The sequence below is a fragment of the Saccoglossus kowalevskii genome, chromosome 11 (assembly GCF_978046115.1).
Source record: "Saccoglossus kowalevskii chromosome 11, keSacKowa6.1, whole genome shotgun sequence".
NCBI classification, from domain to species: domain Eukaryota; kingdom Metazoa; phylum Hemichordata; class Enteropneusta; family Harrimaniidae; genus Saccoglossus; species Saccoglossus kowalevskii.
This window is the reverse complement of record NC_140651.1, coordinates 38,220,114-38,238,867: the sequence shown is the minus strand read 5'-3', so window position 1 is coordinate 38,238,867 and position 18,754 is coordinate 38,220,114. Positions and strand designations below refer to the sequence as shown.

Below are 18,754 nucleotides of genomic sequence, written 5' to 3'. Positions count from 1 at the left end.
CAAGTCATTGTTTTCTGACTTCATCTTAATACAACATTCCACACAATATGCTGAGCACAACAGTGAATGAACAAATTGACTGATTGTCATAGTCCTATTTAACTGCAGCTACCCAATCATAGTTTTGCATTCACACACACACACACACACACACACACACACACGCATGCATGCATGCATGCACGTACAATGTACACGCACGCACAAACAAATGAACTTGTGCCAGAATCAGATGTTATCATAAATGAGGTTATTACAAGAATACGGTATAGTATACACAAAGGCCAACAATTCCAAGTTAGCATTAGTGTGCTAGATAAGACAGTTTTTGAACTGTACCATCGATGCTTTTCTGTGATGTCCTCAAATTTCAATGCATAAAATGAAGGAATTATATGTCATCGTTAATGACTAGTAAAAAATGGGTAAACAGTTATAAACTTCACCGCTGTGTGTACCATTTAGTTCAAATAAATATATCCCATAACAGAGATGTCTCACTAATACACTACTGGCCTGCACCAAATTTACATACACACAAATACAAGTCTGTTGATCGCTTTTCAATTTGATCATGACCAATTTAATACCAAAGTAAGAATATTTTGACACATAAAATTTCATTTTTCATCATTGAACAAATCAAATATTTGAAATGTTCTACCTGCTGTGGTTACCTTTGGTCCACCTTGTGAGACTTTTAGATATGTACAAAGTTTCAATCCATTTGAATAAACTATTGCAAAGATGCATAAAGGAAATGCTAAAACCATACAAATACAAAAGATACAATTCGTTTAAGAAAACTAAATATACACAAATATATACAAAATATGTTGAAAGTACTTATTAGTACATTGTATATAAATTAATACAAGTGTTTGTCTAGTCATGAGACTGCATTTTTTAACACGTCTTGTTATTGTCTCAGGTCTCAATTCATGCGAGGGCACAGGTGATTTCCGCTTTAATATGCGAGATAATTACTGGTAACTTCTATGACTAGTCGGTGTAGTCACCAATGACAGTTACAGCAAGTGTAAAGCAATAAAAATATGATTGTTTTATTAATGAGAACTGCAAGATATTTATAATAGTGCAACAATGTTTCTGTTTACCAGTATATGACAAACTAGTGTTCAAACTCAACGGTTATTGGCACCCACATTACATGTACCTGAATCTAACACGATAATTTCATAATACAGAACTTCTGTGCAAACTAAAGCCTTGTCAGTTACCTTGGTTCTCTCCTAGAGAACATTAATTATTTTATATTAATTCTATATGGATATTTGTGGCACCAACTTTTGGTGAAAAATCATGGTCAAGGAAACCAAATTCACATCCTGAAAAAAATTTTGAAGAAAACCCACCCCCTATATTTAATTACATAATTTATGGTCAACTAAACATAACACAAACACGTATGCACTAGTTCAAAATTATGGTAAAAATGGCCTCTTGCTCAATATGAAATATAATTTATAGTAGAAACCAGACCGTACCGGTATGTATGTTAAGGTAAATTTGTAAACTTTTGCTGTTCTATTTTCCTAAACGTACCAAAGCTATAACTTTACACCAAACAGTCTGGCTGACGTATGGAGTCAGTTTTTAAAAATGAAAATGCAAACATTGTTGCACTAGTGAAAACGTAATGCTGTGCTTATCGAGGAAACAATCATTATTCCTTTACACCCACTGTAACAGTCATTGGTGACTACACCGAGTAGTCGTAGTAGCTATTCTCAGTTGTTAACGGTAGTAAATAAAAACTGGGGTTAGATATTCAACAAATACATGTGTATGTAGATACCAAGTTTCAAGTAAACGGGGAAAACAATGTTATGATACAGCAAAAATGAACACTGAATATTTCATATATTATATTATTATAATTAATAATATGCACACCTTAATCTCAATAAAATTATCAGATAATACAATACAATGTACAAACTTCCACTTCAGAACAATGGTTCAAAATCATCTACAGAGACAGATAGCATAAAATTTGTCATTGAATGATTAACTATGGTCGAACTTTCTAGCTGCCCAGAATACACTCCAGAATGACAACTGTATCAATATACTGTTGGTATTCATAAATATCATCTACTTCCAGAGGTTTTATGTTTGATGTTAACAGACATGTCTGTTCACCCAAGTCTATGTAGACAGGTGACACTTGTATGTCATTCACTGTTTGAAGAGATGGCACTGGTCCATCTCTGTCAATACCATACGTGTCATCTACTTGTACCAAATCATCGAGAGAGCCACTCCTTCCACTATTTCTTGCTTTCAACATCCCTAAAGTCCACAGCTGTTCCGGTGTTCTATTATGTTCAGTACGAACTGAATGACAATTATACCCAATGATAAAACTACCTAACACTTTGTTTAATACGAGGCTGATACACATAATGCACTGCGTAATTATGAATATCATTTTCAATATCTAATAATCCTAAGTTTTCCATTCTATGGAAAAGAAATTTGAATGGTTTTACTACACACCTATGTACTTCCCTCCACAAGCTTTCAATACGCTGGTTATGTGTTGATGGTCCTGTCAGTATGCTACCTCTGCCAAGTCCACGCATTACTAGCATATGTGAACCATCTTGTAAGTTTTCTGTACCCCTGTCTGTTCTAACTTGAGACGGTAGACCCCACTGCCTGGCCCCTTTTTTGAACAATGCCAATACAGTATTTGATTTATTGTTGGTATTACAATGCAAATATACAATTAGTCTGGAAAAACCATCAACACACCCATGAATGACAAATCTCCACCTGATGAGTTTTAAGTGTGAGTCAATGTGCCAAAGTGCATTAGGAAAAGGGACATTATACGCTGGTATACGGTGGGTAACTTTCAGCCAACGCAATGCTCTGTTGATTGGGTCCAACCAATGCAATGCATTTCTTACACGCTGTCTGGGAACAACAATACCTTAACCTCGCAAACATCCAATAATATATGTTTCTCCATAACAAGGAAATGTATCGCGTATTTTACGTATGACTCGCAAAAGAACTTCATCACTTATATTTGAATAGCGACTTTCATTAGTTAATCCAAATTCTTCTCTTCTCCTGAAAAGTGTTCGAACAGATATTCCCAGGCAGCAAGCAATATCGTTCATGCTAAAGCCCAAGTCTGACAGATATTGAATTTGTTCTTGGTTCACAATTAGTTTAGGTCGTCCATGTTTACCTGTATACAACACATTACACTCGTTGGAATATATTTTATCACATTCTTCGTGAACATCGCAGAATCTTTCAAATAGTATGAATAATGTTTCTTTGATACCAACCAGAGTTTGGCAGATATCGACATATGCCGTCCAACGAAATTCAGTTTTCAAATACTCTACAATGTAATCAAAGCTCTGAATACAACCTTCCAGTCTTTCTACAAAATGTTCGACCAATTGGGGATTCTTCGTCTCTCGGTGGGCACTGCATTCATCAACTAATAAGTATTCTAATTATGTATGCAACTAATAAGTATTCTAATTATGTATGCAACTAATAAGTATTCTAATTATGTATGCAACTAATAAGTATTCTAATTATGTATGCAACTAATAAGTATTCTATTTATGTATGCAACTAATAAGTATTCTATTTATGTATGCAACTAATAAGTATTCTAATTATGTATGCAACTAATAAGTATTCTAATTATGTATGCAACTAATAAGTATTCTAATTATGTATGCAACTAATAAGTATTCTAATTATGTATGCAACTAATAAGTATTCTAATTATGTATGCAACTAATAAGTATTCTAATTATGTATGCAACTAATAAGTATTCTAATTATGTATGCAACTAATAAGTATTCTAATTATGTATGCAACTAACAAGTATTCTAATTATGTATGCTACTAATAAGTATTCTAATTATGTATGAAACTAATAAGTATTCTAATTATGTATGCAACTAATAAGTATTCTAATTGGGTATGCAACTAATAAGTATTCTAATTATGTATGCAACTAATAAGTATTCTAATTATGTATGCAACTCATAAGTATTCTAATTATGTATGAAACTAATAAGTATTCTAATTATGTATGCAACTAATAAGTATTCTAATTGGGTATGCAACTAATAAGTATTCTAATTATGTATGCAACTAATAAGTATTCTAATTATGTATGCAACTCATAAGTATTCTAATTATGTATGCAACTAATAAGTATTCTAATTGGGTATGCAACTAATAAGTATTCTAATTATATAACCCACAGCTAACCAGAATTACACTAATTATGTATGCAACTAATAAGTTTTCTAATTATGTATACAACTAATAAGTTTTCTAATTATGTATGCAACTAATAAGTATTCTAATTATGTATGCAACTAATAAGTATTCTAATTATGTATGCAACTAATAATTATTCTAATTATGTATGCAACTAATAAGTATTCTAATTATGTATGCAACTAATAAGTATTCTAATTATGTATCAACTAACAAGTATTCTAATTATGTATGCTACTAACAAGTATTCTAATTATGTATGCAACTAACAAGTATTCTAATTATGTATGCAACTAATAAGTATTCTAATTATGTATGCAACTAATAAGTATTCTAATTATGTATGCAACTAATAAGTATTCTAATTATGTATGCAACTAACAAGTATTCTAATTATGTATGCAACTAACAAGTATTCTAATTATGTATGCAACTAACAAGTATTCTAATTATGTATGCTACTAACAAGTATTCTAATTATGTATGCAACTAATCAGTATTCTAATTATGTATGCAACTAATAAGTATTCTAATTATGTATGCAACTAACAAGTATTCTAATTATGTATGCAACTAATAAGTATTCTAATTATGTATGCAACTAATAAGTATTCTAATTATGTATGCAACTAATAAGTATTCTAATTATGTATGCAACTAATAAGTATTCTAATTATGTATGCAACTAATAAGTATTCTAGATTTTAGATTTTAACATGCCAGATTTAATTTCAATTCAATTTCAAATGAATGTGCATTGCACTGTAAATTTTTCAAACATGTCTGTTAAATTTGTTGACATGTATATTCCAAATGTGCACACGCATTTGCATTATAATAATTTGAAACATGACAATCATTTCCTTGCTAGCAGAGAAGATATAACGAAAAGATAATTTGTTAATTTTTTTGCGAATTTGTTTGTGAATTTGCGATATTACCAAATGGGAATGAATTCCATTTTAACATGCCAGAAAAAATAGGGCAAATTCAATACATACCAAATCAATGTCAACATTTTAAAATGCCAAACAAAATATGACAGCTTCAATACATACCAAATCAATGTTAATTTTTTTACGAATTTGAGATATTACCAAATGTGAATGCATTATATTTTAACACGCCAGACAAAATAGGGCAAATTTAATACATACCAAATCAATGTCAACATAGTTCGCTCATAAAAGACTCACAGATTCTAATTCAATGTACAAAATAAACTGAAACATTCTAATTTCTAAATGTTTTCACCATGTCAGACGATCGCTCTACTGAAATAATGACAATTTTGGACACGCATCAAAGTGAAGTCAATGGATAATTAGCATATCTAACAATAGAGTTTCCTAACCATTCTTCTCGTAACCGTTAGCTGAACAATTTACAATGACATTACTACTATACTTAGACCTTCTTCTTCTTTTTCTTCGGTCATTGATACAGAAAATTTGGGCAGCCGCTCTTCGAATGATGATGTCGATACTTCCCGGTTCGATGTCCTGTCAATAAAAAATGTGGTATGTTTCAAAACTTGCATGGAGGCTTGCACTGCCTTGCCCGAGTATATAGCATAATCTGAATCTTTAAATGATAGTTATAGTTTTATATATAGTTGATTATTATTACAACTGTTTCTAAGCTGTTGTGTTGTATTGTATGTTCCAAATACAACAAAGCATTCAAACTATCATTAATATTTGTATATTGTTTGTATAGGTTTTTTAAAGAGTTTTTGCAAGAGCAACAGAAACCTACTTTATTAAGTGGTACAGATGCCATTTGTGGTTAGCCACCCATTGTGATACTTTTACAGTGTTCATTGTTGTTCATTTTTTCAATCATTCTATGGTCTAATTTATTTTAATTTTTTTGACAACGGATTAACAAAGATTATGTAATCAATTTTAAAATCAGGTAAATGAGTGAGGCTATTTTACATGATAATCATACCAGTTATACATGTACTACTATTATGCAAGTTTTAATTATGTATTATTGAATAGTCATAATATCTTACCTTTGCCGTCACATCCTATGTTCGGGCATGGTCCTGATATTTAACAAAACAATCAAGAAGAGTTATATGTGCACAGTTTTTATAAATTATTTGGGCCATGCACCAAATTAATTCAGTTCAAGTGTGATTACATCACCCTATCATACGTTTATTTCTTTGCAATTGCTATACAGTTTACAACAGACAAGTGTGATTATATAAAATCGTACCTGGCTGAATGCGCTGGTTCAAAATCGGCAATGGAGAATCCTGCATAATATGAATAAAAAATAACGATTATTTAATGCTTATGTGAATGGATTAACATGGATCATTAAAAATAATTATCTACTATGTTTCATTAGAAAATTTGTTGTTCAACTGTTGAGGTGTCTTTGGATGTCCAGAAACTGTACAGTATGTTACAAATAAAGCATTCAAACTATCATTCAGTGGGGAATGGTTGTATAATATTTGTATAGGTTTTTTAAAAAGTTTTTTGCAAGAGCAAGAAGAACCTACTTTATTATCTGTATTTTTTAACTTATAGTAATAAAACCATTGATCTGCACAAGACTATGACTAACGATAAGTCTGCCACTTATTTAGTTGGGCATACATCATGGTAGGCGTATTATGTGCACAAAATATTTCATATATAAGGCTATGTGGGACATGCTCAAACTTGGCGAAGAACACAAGTTTTTATTTCTTTTGCAATCACTTCATTTTCATCATTTGGTTTTTTAAGCGAATTGGATTAAACCCTGTGAACACACTGAATTTCAAAACATTTCATTAATCACTATTATAGCATTGAGACGTACCAGGACAGGAGCAGGAGGAGACCGAGGACAAGAAGGAGAAGCAAAACACAAAGGAGAAACACGAGAAGAAAAACCACCATGACGACGACGACGAGGAACAACAGCAGGAAGAAAAACCAGAGAGACAGCAGGAAAATGGTGGTGATGATGAATGATATGGAAATGATAATGATAATGATGATGATAATAATGATGATGATGATGATAATAATGATGATGATGATGATGATGATGATAATAATGATGATGATGATGATGATGATGATGATGATGATGATCGGCGACATCATCATCAACAACACCATCATCATCAACACCACCAGCCTCATCATGACCATCCTCAACATCAACAGCACGAAGAGGAACAGGAGCAAGAGGGAGTGGAGATGGATGAAATAAAATTTATCACTACGAATTTCACACTACACTATTTTATTCAGATATCAGAGCATGTCAGAGATATACCCCCAGAACAGGCTTCATTCAAATAAAATTGTTCGATTTTTCTACCAAGGTTGAATTAAATTCGTTCACACACATCTGAGATGAAAGCAGAAATGCTTGATTTTGATAAATGTTTACCATTAAAATGGAAGTCATTTGACCATATAGAATAGACTCATTAAATTGATACATACATGTATGCATATATGTAGCATGATGTATATATAAAGCTTTAACATAAAGGTCTCATACTACTAATTAGAACTTGAAAAACTACTGAGAAAAAGTTTCAAAGATCAAAATATTGTTTTAATTTCCTGAAACCACATGTATGTAATATAATTCTGGAAAGTAAAACACATGTTGGCCAGCTTAAGCCCCTACAGAATGAACGTAAACAAAACACACCAATTCGTCAGTTATATAAACAAAACACACCAATTTGTCAGTCTTTATACCTTCAATATTCTCAGAAACGCAGCAAGTTTGGAAGAGTCTAATCGGAAAAGCTGCACACTTGACGTAATTAAAGTACGCCTTCATACATCGCATTTCAAATAAAACGCGCTGAAAGGAAACCCATTGACTGAACTCTGATAATCTAATTGGTGGCATGAGACCTAAACAGCATTTATTGAAACAAAATGGCTACCAGTCTGCCATTTTGAATTTGATCTCAAATGATGTGCATCAAAGTTTCATATTATCCAATGCACCAAGTAGAATAAAAAACCTTCTATACATAAGATAAGGTTCCAGAATGGTAGGAATGCCTGATTTTGATGTACGTTAGCATAATAATGATTGCTATTTGGCCATTTTGAATTGAGATTGAGAGTGATCAGTTAAGGCACGTCAATATGGAAAACTCTTGGCATAATTTACTAGTAAGTTGGGAGAAATACAAGAAACTAACTTACATAGTGACACCAAGAACACATTCCATCGAACTGCAAAAGAGAAAATCAAACTAAATACAACTATTATAACGTTTGCCATCGGGAATGTATATAACCCACAGCTAACCAGAATTCCACTAATTATGTATGCAACTAACAAGTATTCTAATTATGTATGCAACTAACAAGTGTTCTAATTATGTATGCAACTAACAAGTGTTCTAATTATGTATGCAACTAACAAGTGTTCTAATTATGTATGCAACTAACAAGCGTTCTAATTATGTATGCAACTAACAAGTGTTCTAATTATGTATTCAACTAACAAGTGTTCTAATTATGTATGCAACTACCAAGTGTTCTAATTATGTGTGCAACTAACAAGTGTTCTAATTATGTGTGCAACTAACAAGTGTTCTAATTATGTGTGCAACTAACAAGTGTTCTAATTATGTGTGCAACTAACAAGTGTTCTAATTATGTGTACAACTAACAAGTGTTCTAATTATGTGTGCAACTAACAAGTATTCTAATTATGTATGCAACTAACAAGTATTCTAATTATGTCTGCAACTAACAAGTATTCTAATTACGTCTGCAACTAACAAGTGTTCTAATTACGTCTGCAACTAACAAGTGTTCTAATTACGTCTGCAACTAACAAGTGTTCTAATTACGTCTGCAACTAACAAGTGTTCTAATTACGTCTGCAACTAACAAGTGTTCTAATTACGTCTGCAACTAACAAGTGTTCTAATTACGTCTGCAACTAACAAGTGTTCTAATTACGTCTGCAACTAACAAGTATTCTAATTACGTCTGCAACTAACAAGTATTCTAATTACGTCTGCAACTAACAAGTATTCTAATTACGTCTGCAACTAACAAGTGTTCTAATTATGTATGCAACTAACAAGCGTTCTAATTATGTATGCAACTAACAAGTGTTCTAATTATGTATTCAACTAACAAGTATTCTAATTATGTATGCAACTAACAAGTATTCTAATTATGTATGCAACTAACAAGTATTCTAATTATGTATGCAACAAGTATTCTAATTATGTATGCAACTAACAAGTATTCTAATTATGTATGCAACTAACAAGTATTCTAATTATGTATGCAACTAACAAGTATTCTAATTATGTATGCAACTAACAAGTATTCTAATTATGTATGCATCTAACAAGTATTCTAATTATGTATGCAACTAATAAGTATTCTAATTATGTATGCCAGTAATAAGTATTCTATTTATGTATGCCACTAGTAAGTATTCTAATTATGTATGCAACTAATAAGTATTCTAATTATGTATGCAACTAATAAGTATTCTAATTATGTATGCAACTAATAAGTATTCTAGATTTTAGATTTTAACATGCCAGATTTAATTTCAATTCAATTTCAAATGCATATGCATTGCACTGTAAATTTTTCAAACATGTCTGTTAAATTTGTTGACATGTATATTCCAAATGTGCACACGCATTTGCATTATAATAATTTGAAACATGCCAATAATTTTCTTGCTAGCAGAGAAGATATAACGAAAAGATAATTTGTTAATTTTTTTGCGAATTTGTTTGTGAATTTGCGATATTACCAAATGGGAATGAATTACATTTTAACATGCCAGAAAAAATAGGGCAAATTCAATACATACCAAATCAATGTCAACATTTTAAAATGCCAAACAAAATATGACAGCTTCAATACATACCAAATCAATGTTAATTTTTTTGCGAATTTGAGATATTACCAAATGTGAATGCATTATATTTTAACACGCCAGACAAAATAGGGCAAATTTAATACATACCAAATCAATGTCAACATAGTTCGCTCATAAAAGACTCACAGATTTTAATTCAATGTACAAAATAAACTGAAACATTCTAATTTCGAAATGTTTTCACCATGTCAGACGATCGCTCTACTGAAAAAATGACAATTTTGGACACGCATCAAAGTGAAGTCAATGGATAATTAGCATATCTAACAATAGAGTTTCCTAACCATTCTTCTCGTAACCGTTAGCTGAACAATTTACAATGACATTACTACTATACTTCCATACTACTATACCTTCTTCTTCTTTTTCTTCGGTCGTTGATACGGAAAATTTGGGCAGCCGCTCTTCGAATGATGATGTCGATACTTCCCGGTTCGATGTCCTGTCAATAAAAAATGTGGTATGTTTCAAAACTTGCATGGAGGCTTGCACTGCCTTGCCCGAGTATATAGCATAATCTAAATCTTTAAATGATAGTTATAGTTTTATATATAGTTGATTATTATTACAACTGTTTCTAAGGTGTTGTGTTGTATTGTATGTTCCAAATACAACAAAGCATTCAAACTATCATTAATATTTGTATATTGTTTGTATAGGTTTTTTAAAGAGTTTTTGCAAGAGCAACAGAAACCTACTTTATTAGGTGGTACAGATGCCATTCGTGGTTAGCCACCCATTGTGATACTTTTACAGTGTTCATTGTTGTTCATTTTTTCAATCATTCTATGGTCTAATTTATTTTAATTTTTTTGACAATGGATTAACAAAGATTATGTAATCAATTTTAAAATCACGAACGCTTGCTGATGTTCAATCATCAGATAAAAAAATAAAATACAAATATTTACAATATGTTTAATCGTCCATGGAGTCAAACCTTGTCATGGTGTTGTGTTATATCATTTCCACCATTGAGTGGGTTGAGTCTAAATTTACCTTTCCTCAAATCTTTAAAAAAAGAAATTTGTATCACGCAGTTTTTCACGATCACCAGTGAAATTTTGCTACACAACGGCTATTTGCAGTTTTTACTACTCAATTGCTCAAATGTCGGTAAGAAAAATCGAAATAAAAGGGAAACTATTGTAAATAGAAACAGGTTTCATTCTACTACTGACGAGACGAGTTGATAAAAATTAAACGAACCCTGACCTTTGGAAATACCTCATTCATAGAGTGCAACAGTTACATAAAATTAACGAGACTTGGCGTAATAACTTAATAGTAGCTGAGACAGGAACGGAAATTTGATCAAAGAATCCGGTTAATCAATAACACCAAGAATGTGTTTACCAATGCAAGGATTGTAATATCAAGTCTATTACCAAGCCATGGCAGTGAAAAAATGTGAACACTGTGATAAATGAAATTGACCAAAGTATGAAAGTTAAATGTGAAACAGCTGACTGTACCTATGTAGAACATAGAAAACTAATTAAGTCACACTAAAGACATGTATACAAGTGATGGGATTCATCTTAACACTACTGGTACTCGACTATTTGTTGCTGACATCAAACGTACAGTGAGAAATATTCACTTGTATCAAGCAAGAAATAGTTTCACACATGGACAAAATATTAAGAGACAACCAGAACGCAGTATTCTACACAGGGCAACACAGAAACAGCAATAATAGTCGTAGACACAGCAGCAGATTCACCAAGAATTCTGAACAACCACAAAGATTATAGCTAAACAGACAAGGAAACAAATGACACGTCCCTGTTCCGTTCATATTTGAGTGACATATACATTCAAAGCAGATCATGACCGAAATCTCAGACCACTTTCAGTGGTCTGATCCGAAATGCACCTGCATGCGTACAACACATTGTACTAAATCTGAACAAAATCCATCCATGCATGACTGAGATCCGGTTCTGGAATTGTGAAAATACGTGATTTTGATGCATTTTCGGCCTTAAAATGGCCATCATTCAGCTATTTTTAAGCGGATCATGAAACAAATGCACATATCTATTTGTGACATAATGTACCATGTGTGTGTGAAGTTTGAACTTGATCAATCCAGACATGTCTCAGATATGGATCCAGAACTGAATTCTTTAAAACAAAATGGCCGCCAGTCGGCCATTTCGAACTTGATCCGGTAAAAAAAATGACGTGCATCAAGGTCCTGTTATGTTTAATGTATGTACCAAATTTGAACGAAATCCGTCCATGCATAACTGAGATATGGGTCCGGAATGGTGAAAATGTGCGATTTCAATGCATTTTTGGCCTTAGAACGGCCGCCATTTGGCTATCATTAATCGGATCATGAAAAAAATGCATGTGCATATGTCCCATATAATGTGTGATGTATGAGTGAAGTTTGAACTTAATCGGTCCATGCATGTTCGAGATACAGGTGATCACGGACGCACGCACGCATAGACGCACGAACGCACACAGGGCAGAACATAAGTCCCCGTTTTCGGACTTCGTCCGAACGGGGACTAATAAAGTCAATACCCGATATCAAAACCATCACTACAGTCAAAGAGAATACCAAGGTGGACGTTATGACGAATCATACAAGCAATACCCTCATTAGTTAAATCAAAAGAAAGAAGTTGGACGATATCTTAGTGAACATTACAATGACATGCAGTATCCAAATAGATATTATGATGACAGATACAGTGACAAATATAAAAACATTCTCATTTGTATCAAGATAGCTGGTATAAATGGGAACCATATCGTAGTCAATCATGGTATCAACAGGAATGGTAATGTATAAAAAAATAGTAGAAAAACCTAAATTTATTATATATATGTATCAGTAATATTCACATAAAACTTTGATAAGGTATTAGTAGTCATATCTATAATGTACAGCAGAGTCATTTACAAAGAAGAAAAAAATTGTTAGGCTAATTTATTTGTTTTGTGTTTCGGCCTACACCCCATGTATTCATAACAAACATGAAAATAATCAAACTTCATACATAATATTGTACATATGCACATCAATTTGTTTCATGATCTGTTTCAAGATGGCCGAATGGTGGCCAATTTTTTGCTTAAAAATCATCAAAATCAAGCAATTATGGATGGATTTTGTTTAAACTTACATATGTTAGACATTATGGGACCTTGATGCACCCCATTTTATTTTTCAGATCCAATTTAAATAGGCCGACTGGCAGCCATTTTGCTTCAATGAATGCAGTTCTAGTGCCATATCTCATTATGGGTTACTGATACATGTCATTTTATTTTTCAAATTTGATTCAAAATGGCTGACTGGCGGCCATTTTGTTTTAATGAATGTGTTTCTGGAGCCGTATTTCTACATTATTTGACTGATTATGATCAAATTTTATATATTCATTATACATCACGACATATATATATTGGTTTGACTGAATCTGATTCAAAATGGCCAAATGACAGCCATTTTTGTGCTAAAAAATCATCAAAAATCAAGCATTTCTGGCATTCCAGAACTGGAATATTACGTCTTTTTGAGAAAACAAAAATGCAAAATGAGTTGTCAATGATTTCAACGACACTTTTTTACAATGAAGGAACAAATATGAACAAAAAACAAAAATTTTATTACAATATGGTTCACATACTGTGAAAAAATGGGTAGGGTCCGTGGGAAAACGGTCGAAGGCAAGATTGTACACAAACTCTCATTACAAAGCTATTTCCCGCCATGGTTTCATCATAATTTGACCTGAACAACTTCCTTTGACCTAACTGGTCACGTCTTTCATTAACCAATGAAAATGCTCTTTCATACAGTCAAAGTTTTCCGATTATTGACGAAGTATTTTTATCAACGCAATGCGGAAGTGTATTCCCTTACCAAATTGTCCGCCCCAATAGTATATTAATTGTATACATATTCTGTACAAAAAGTATACTTTTTTGAAATTGTGTACATTATTTGTATACAAAATTCATACATACAAGAAAACAGCAGTACATTATTTGTATACACACTTTATACAAATTCATTAATGTATATTTGTTGTATACTAGAAATGTACAGACTTTTTGCATAGGATTCAATGCCTAAATATTGTATAATTTACATATACATAAAATGTACAATATCATGACTAAGAAATAAAGAGTAACCAAAAAAATTTATGTTAGAATCATGTCAGAATGAAGTATAATTTGTGTATACATTAATTGTACAAATTATTGACTTGGCATCTTGACAAATATTAGGGTAGTATTATTTATGTATACATAGAATGTACAAAAATTGGACTTAGAATCCGAATAAACTTAACTACGCTCAATAATACAATATATGTATACATAAACTGTACAAAAATATGAAATTTAATATTCAATTAAATTCATAAAAGAGTATAAAAACATTTTAATAGATTAATTACAGGAATACTAAACTATATTTTTGGATACCAGTAAAATTATATTTTTACTACAGTTTACTGAAAGAATTAAGTTATTATAAGAAGTGTGCATAACACATTTCCCACGAAAGTTGTTTGCCTAATTTGCATATATTAAAAATTATCCTGTTTTGGATGCTAACACGACTTATTGCCAATTGTTATGAACTTTCTTTTGATCAATTTAACTAAATTAAAATTTAATTTTCCATTATATATCTAGTTTTGGCATTTTCAGTTGAAGAAAATACAATGAAATAAATCAGTATTATTCTCACCACAATCAGTTTGTTGTACATCCTTGGCTCACATATATGTCAAACAGATACAACATAGGTTGTAAATGAATGTACTATATAGTCAGTCAGGTAATATCATAAACAATTGATAAATTGAATTCTAAATGTAAGTATGGGTAAATACAAATACATGCTGTTGTGTAATAAGACCATACACTTGGGCAAATGAAACGCACAATGAAGTTGAATTTCATTTTGTTAAATAAATGCCCTTTATATGAATTGAGCTTTGTACAATTTTTGTATACAAAAGTGTTCCAAATATGGGATACTTCTGTGTATACAAAAGTACATTTTTTTTGTACACTATTTGCATAGTATTTGCATACTTTTTGTATACAAACCTGTTCCAAATATAGGGTACTTCTTGTATACAAAAATCATACATAAAATGTACAAATTTATTCAGAATTTGTATACTTTTTGCACACAAAAAGTATACATTTTGTCTAATGAATTTTGGTAAGGGTTACCGCGATGTTAAAATGCGATCTGTTAACACTGATTTCGACAAAAAACGGTGATTTTTTTCCCTAAAATGTAATTCGCTTCCTTAGGGCCAAAATTACTATCAGACAGGTCACAGTCAAAGACTGTGGCCACATGTGATCTCTTGTCAATCAGAATGTCATGGTTGACAGAGGATTTGCTCCCAAGGGTAGGGGGGCGCATGACCAGGGCATGAGGGCGCTGCGCCCCTGTTCCCTTGTTTGAAAAAATCTCTGTTCTTTATGTGTTTGTAATATTATTTAGCTTTAGTTAGCATTCTGTTTCGTTGGTTAACTTTACTGTATCTTAATGTAGTTAATTTTATTTTATTTTTATAACATCATCGAACAACCGACTGCAGTTTGTTTTAGTATTGAATAAATATTATACTTGTAATTAAAATTAAACCAGTCACGGTACAATGGTGACATATTATGCAAAATTGTTGCAAGGACAATACTTTTCTCAATATGTGTGCTGCCGTGCGTCGATAAAAAAAGCATGGGATGATCAGGTAAACGTTTTACCGTATAATGTGGGTGTCTGTGGTGTCACAGACCCATTTTGTAAAAGCACTGAGCTTGAGGCTTAATCCAGATCGCTGAAGCATCAACTCCAGCCAATCACTCGTCGTTAATTTTGACCAATTAACTGCTTTTATTCTCCTCCAATTAGCACCAAGGTCAGTGTCAAGTTGCACACGTCTCTTAGCGTCACCTAGCTTTGTTGTCAACTTTCTTTGTTTCAGCTTTTCATTCAGCTTTTTGGTTCGCCTCAGTGCACATCGCTCGCTAACCCTACACCGTCCTCTTTCTTCCTCCTTGGACCCATTCGTTCTGACCTGGGTTAAGGCCAAGGATTTTATCCTGCTCTCCCCCCCCCCCATTCAAGAGTACCGTCACCATTTTCATGGTGGCCATCCTCCATTCTTGGCACTCTTGTTTGACCAAAACTTGCCACTCAAGGTCAGCGACCTTGACCTTGGCCCCAGGAAGTCAGGCCGAAGGGGCCCCCCTGCCCAAATTTTTTCTTGTTTTTGTAGTTCTGTAATTGCTAGTTTTTTGTATTTGCATTATTGTTATGTATTAAAATATTTGATATATCAGACAACTTGCGTAGCGGTATGTTTTTACAAACTTTTAAATAGGCTTCAAGGAGGAGTGAAAGGTCGTAACTTAATTCTAGAATGGGTGTCAAGAAATGTTGGCAAATTACAGTCAATCAAAAAAACTGTTCACGACAACAAAATATTTAATATGCATTTTTTTTATTTTGTTGGTAACGAATAGTATATTCTAAAAGAAGTGTGAATAAGTGAATAACTTACTCGTTATCAAAGTGTTGCAATTGTTGATTAGTACTCAGTAGTAATTATAATAACGTACAAAAAATAAATTCATTGAATTGTTATGAAATGCAAGTAAAATTCAACTTAGTTGCATCATAAGCGAATGTTTTCGGTCACATGTAAATGCTCGATGTGATACGATAGTCGCCATGTTATCCATGCACACAAGATAGGTTTATTGACCGAATAGGTCAAGTCGCTATTTAACCAATCAAAACGCAGGAGGGTGCCAACGTGTTCAAATTACCATAGAGCATTTAAATATGTTAATGACAGTTCAGCGACCTCATGGTGAAAGCAACATACGGAAGAGATTTTTCAATATTTTGGTGCAATCTTTTGGCTTTGTTTGATTTGTTTTTTAAATCAAAATACTTTTTTTTTTAATCGGCCCGATTTAGAGAAATAAACGTATTGTCCCAAATAAGAATGTACCGGGTGGAATTTTTCAAGGAGAAAAATAAACGTACCAGAACGTTTATTTGGGACATGAGAGTAATTGTACTTTTAATGCATTTCTGTAACCAAATGTATTAATACTTGTATAATAACTTTTTTATAACATGTCCAAGGTTTTGTATGCCAGCACCATGGAATCCATTCATAACATCTAACCTATCAGTACTCACAATATCCTTTTGATACAGGTGAAACTGAATTAGTAATTACATTTGAAGTTATTTTTCTTTGATTTGTTAGTCTGTCAAATTTGTGTATTATTTGGTCCATAAAATTATAAACTTTATGGGTAACAACATCTAATTCTACATGATTATCTGACTGAGAAAATATTTTACTAATTACTGAAAGATTTTGTTGTTTACTGTACTGTTAAGTCTGTGACTCGCATGCTCTCATTTCCTGCATGTATTTACGTTTTTGTTCACGTTTTAGTCTAAAACTCTTTTACTTAAGTCGAGGAATTCTATATAAAGACAATATTAAAATAACACTTATATAATTGTGCAAAGTTAACTTGATAGTCTGGAAATTATGAAAAACTGTTCAGTATACAATAACAATTACTATATATGCCATCTTATAGTATAATTATCTTATTATGGGACTTATTATACAGTAATAACTTATTGCACTTAGTTTGTAACTCTCAGTGTGCAATGAAGAATACTGAATATGCTTTATAGCAACTTATAGTATAATTATTATATGTGAACTCTAGGATATAACTTATTGTATATGTACAGTAGCAACTTTACTGAACAATGAGAACTAGTACAACTGCTTATAGTAGAATACTATCTTATAATAATAATAATAATACAGTTTTATTGAACCGTAACGAAATTACAAATTTATTTTGGGCTGCAAGTAATAAAAGGTAAGGTAAAAAGGTAAGTAAAAAAACAAAACATGAGATTAGGCAGTAAAAAATAAATGTAGTTTCAGATAATGTGTCACATTAAGTAATTAGTTTAGGATGGTTAGTATTAATAAGGACAATAAACTTGTTGATATTGTTTTCAGAAAGAAAGGTGGGGATTTCCTTAGTAATTTCAGCGTACAAGCCATGCATAGCACAGTCCTCGTTAGTTATCAAATGTAAGATACATGTATATCGTTTTGTTTAAAGTAATATAATTGGAACATAAACATTTAAGGAGTATGGATCCAGAAGATGATGCTTAATTATGATGATTTTTTAACATTAAAATGATTGATATCTCTTATCTGCTTGTCAAACAAGTACTTGTCCATATTGAGCAATACTGCTGTGGAACAGCATTAATTAAAACAAAATGGCCACCAGTCGGCCATTTTCAATACATCTATATATCTATAACACAATGTAAAAAGAATATATAAAATTTTAACATAATAAGTCAAAGCATATTAAAGATATGGCTCTAGAAGTGCATTTATTTAAACAAAATGGCCACCAGTCATTGAAAAATAAAATCATCAGGAACCCGTAATGTCTAATGTATGTACCAAGATTGAATAAAATCCA

General features: G+C 32.0%; 1 long non-coding RNA gene across 3 annotated transcripts; it reads right to left on the bottom strand.

Moving 5' to 3' along the window:
* Window positions 1-5,741: 5,741 nt before the first annotated feature.
* Window positions 5,742-10,707, bottom strand: LOC146737815 (uncharacterized). Of its 3 annotated transcripts, none has more exons than XR_014930985.1 (4): window positions 10,552-10,707; window positions 6,521-6,560; window positions 6,312-6,344; window positions 5,742-5,793 (listed from the first exon to the last, which is right to left on the bottom strand). It is a non-coding gene; the product is annotated as an uncharacterized LOC146737815 (long non-coding RNA). The 3 variants fall into 3 exon arrangements; XR_014930986.1 differs by lacking the exon at window positions 10,552-10,707 and adding an exon at window positions 8,482-8,502; XR_014930987.1 differs by lacking the exon at window positions 10,552-10,707 and adding an exon at window positions 7,118-7,137.
* Window positions 10,708-18,754: the final 8,047 nt, after the last annotated feature.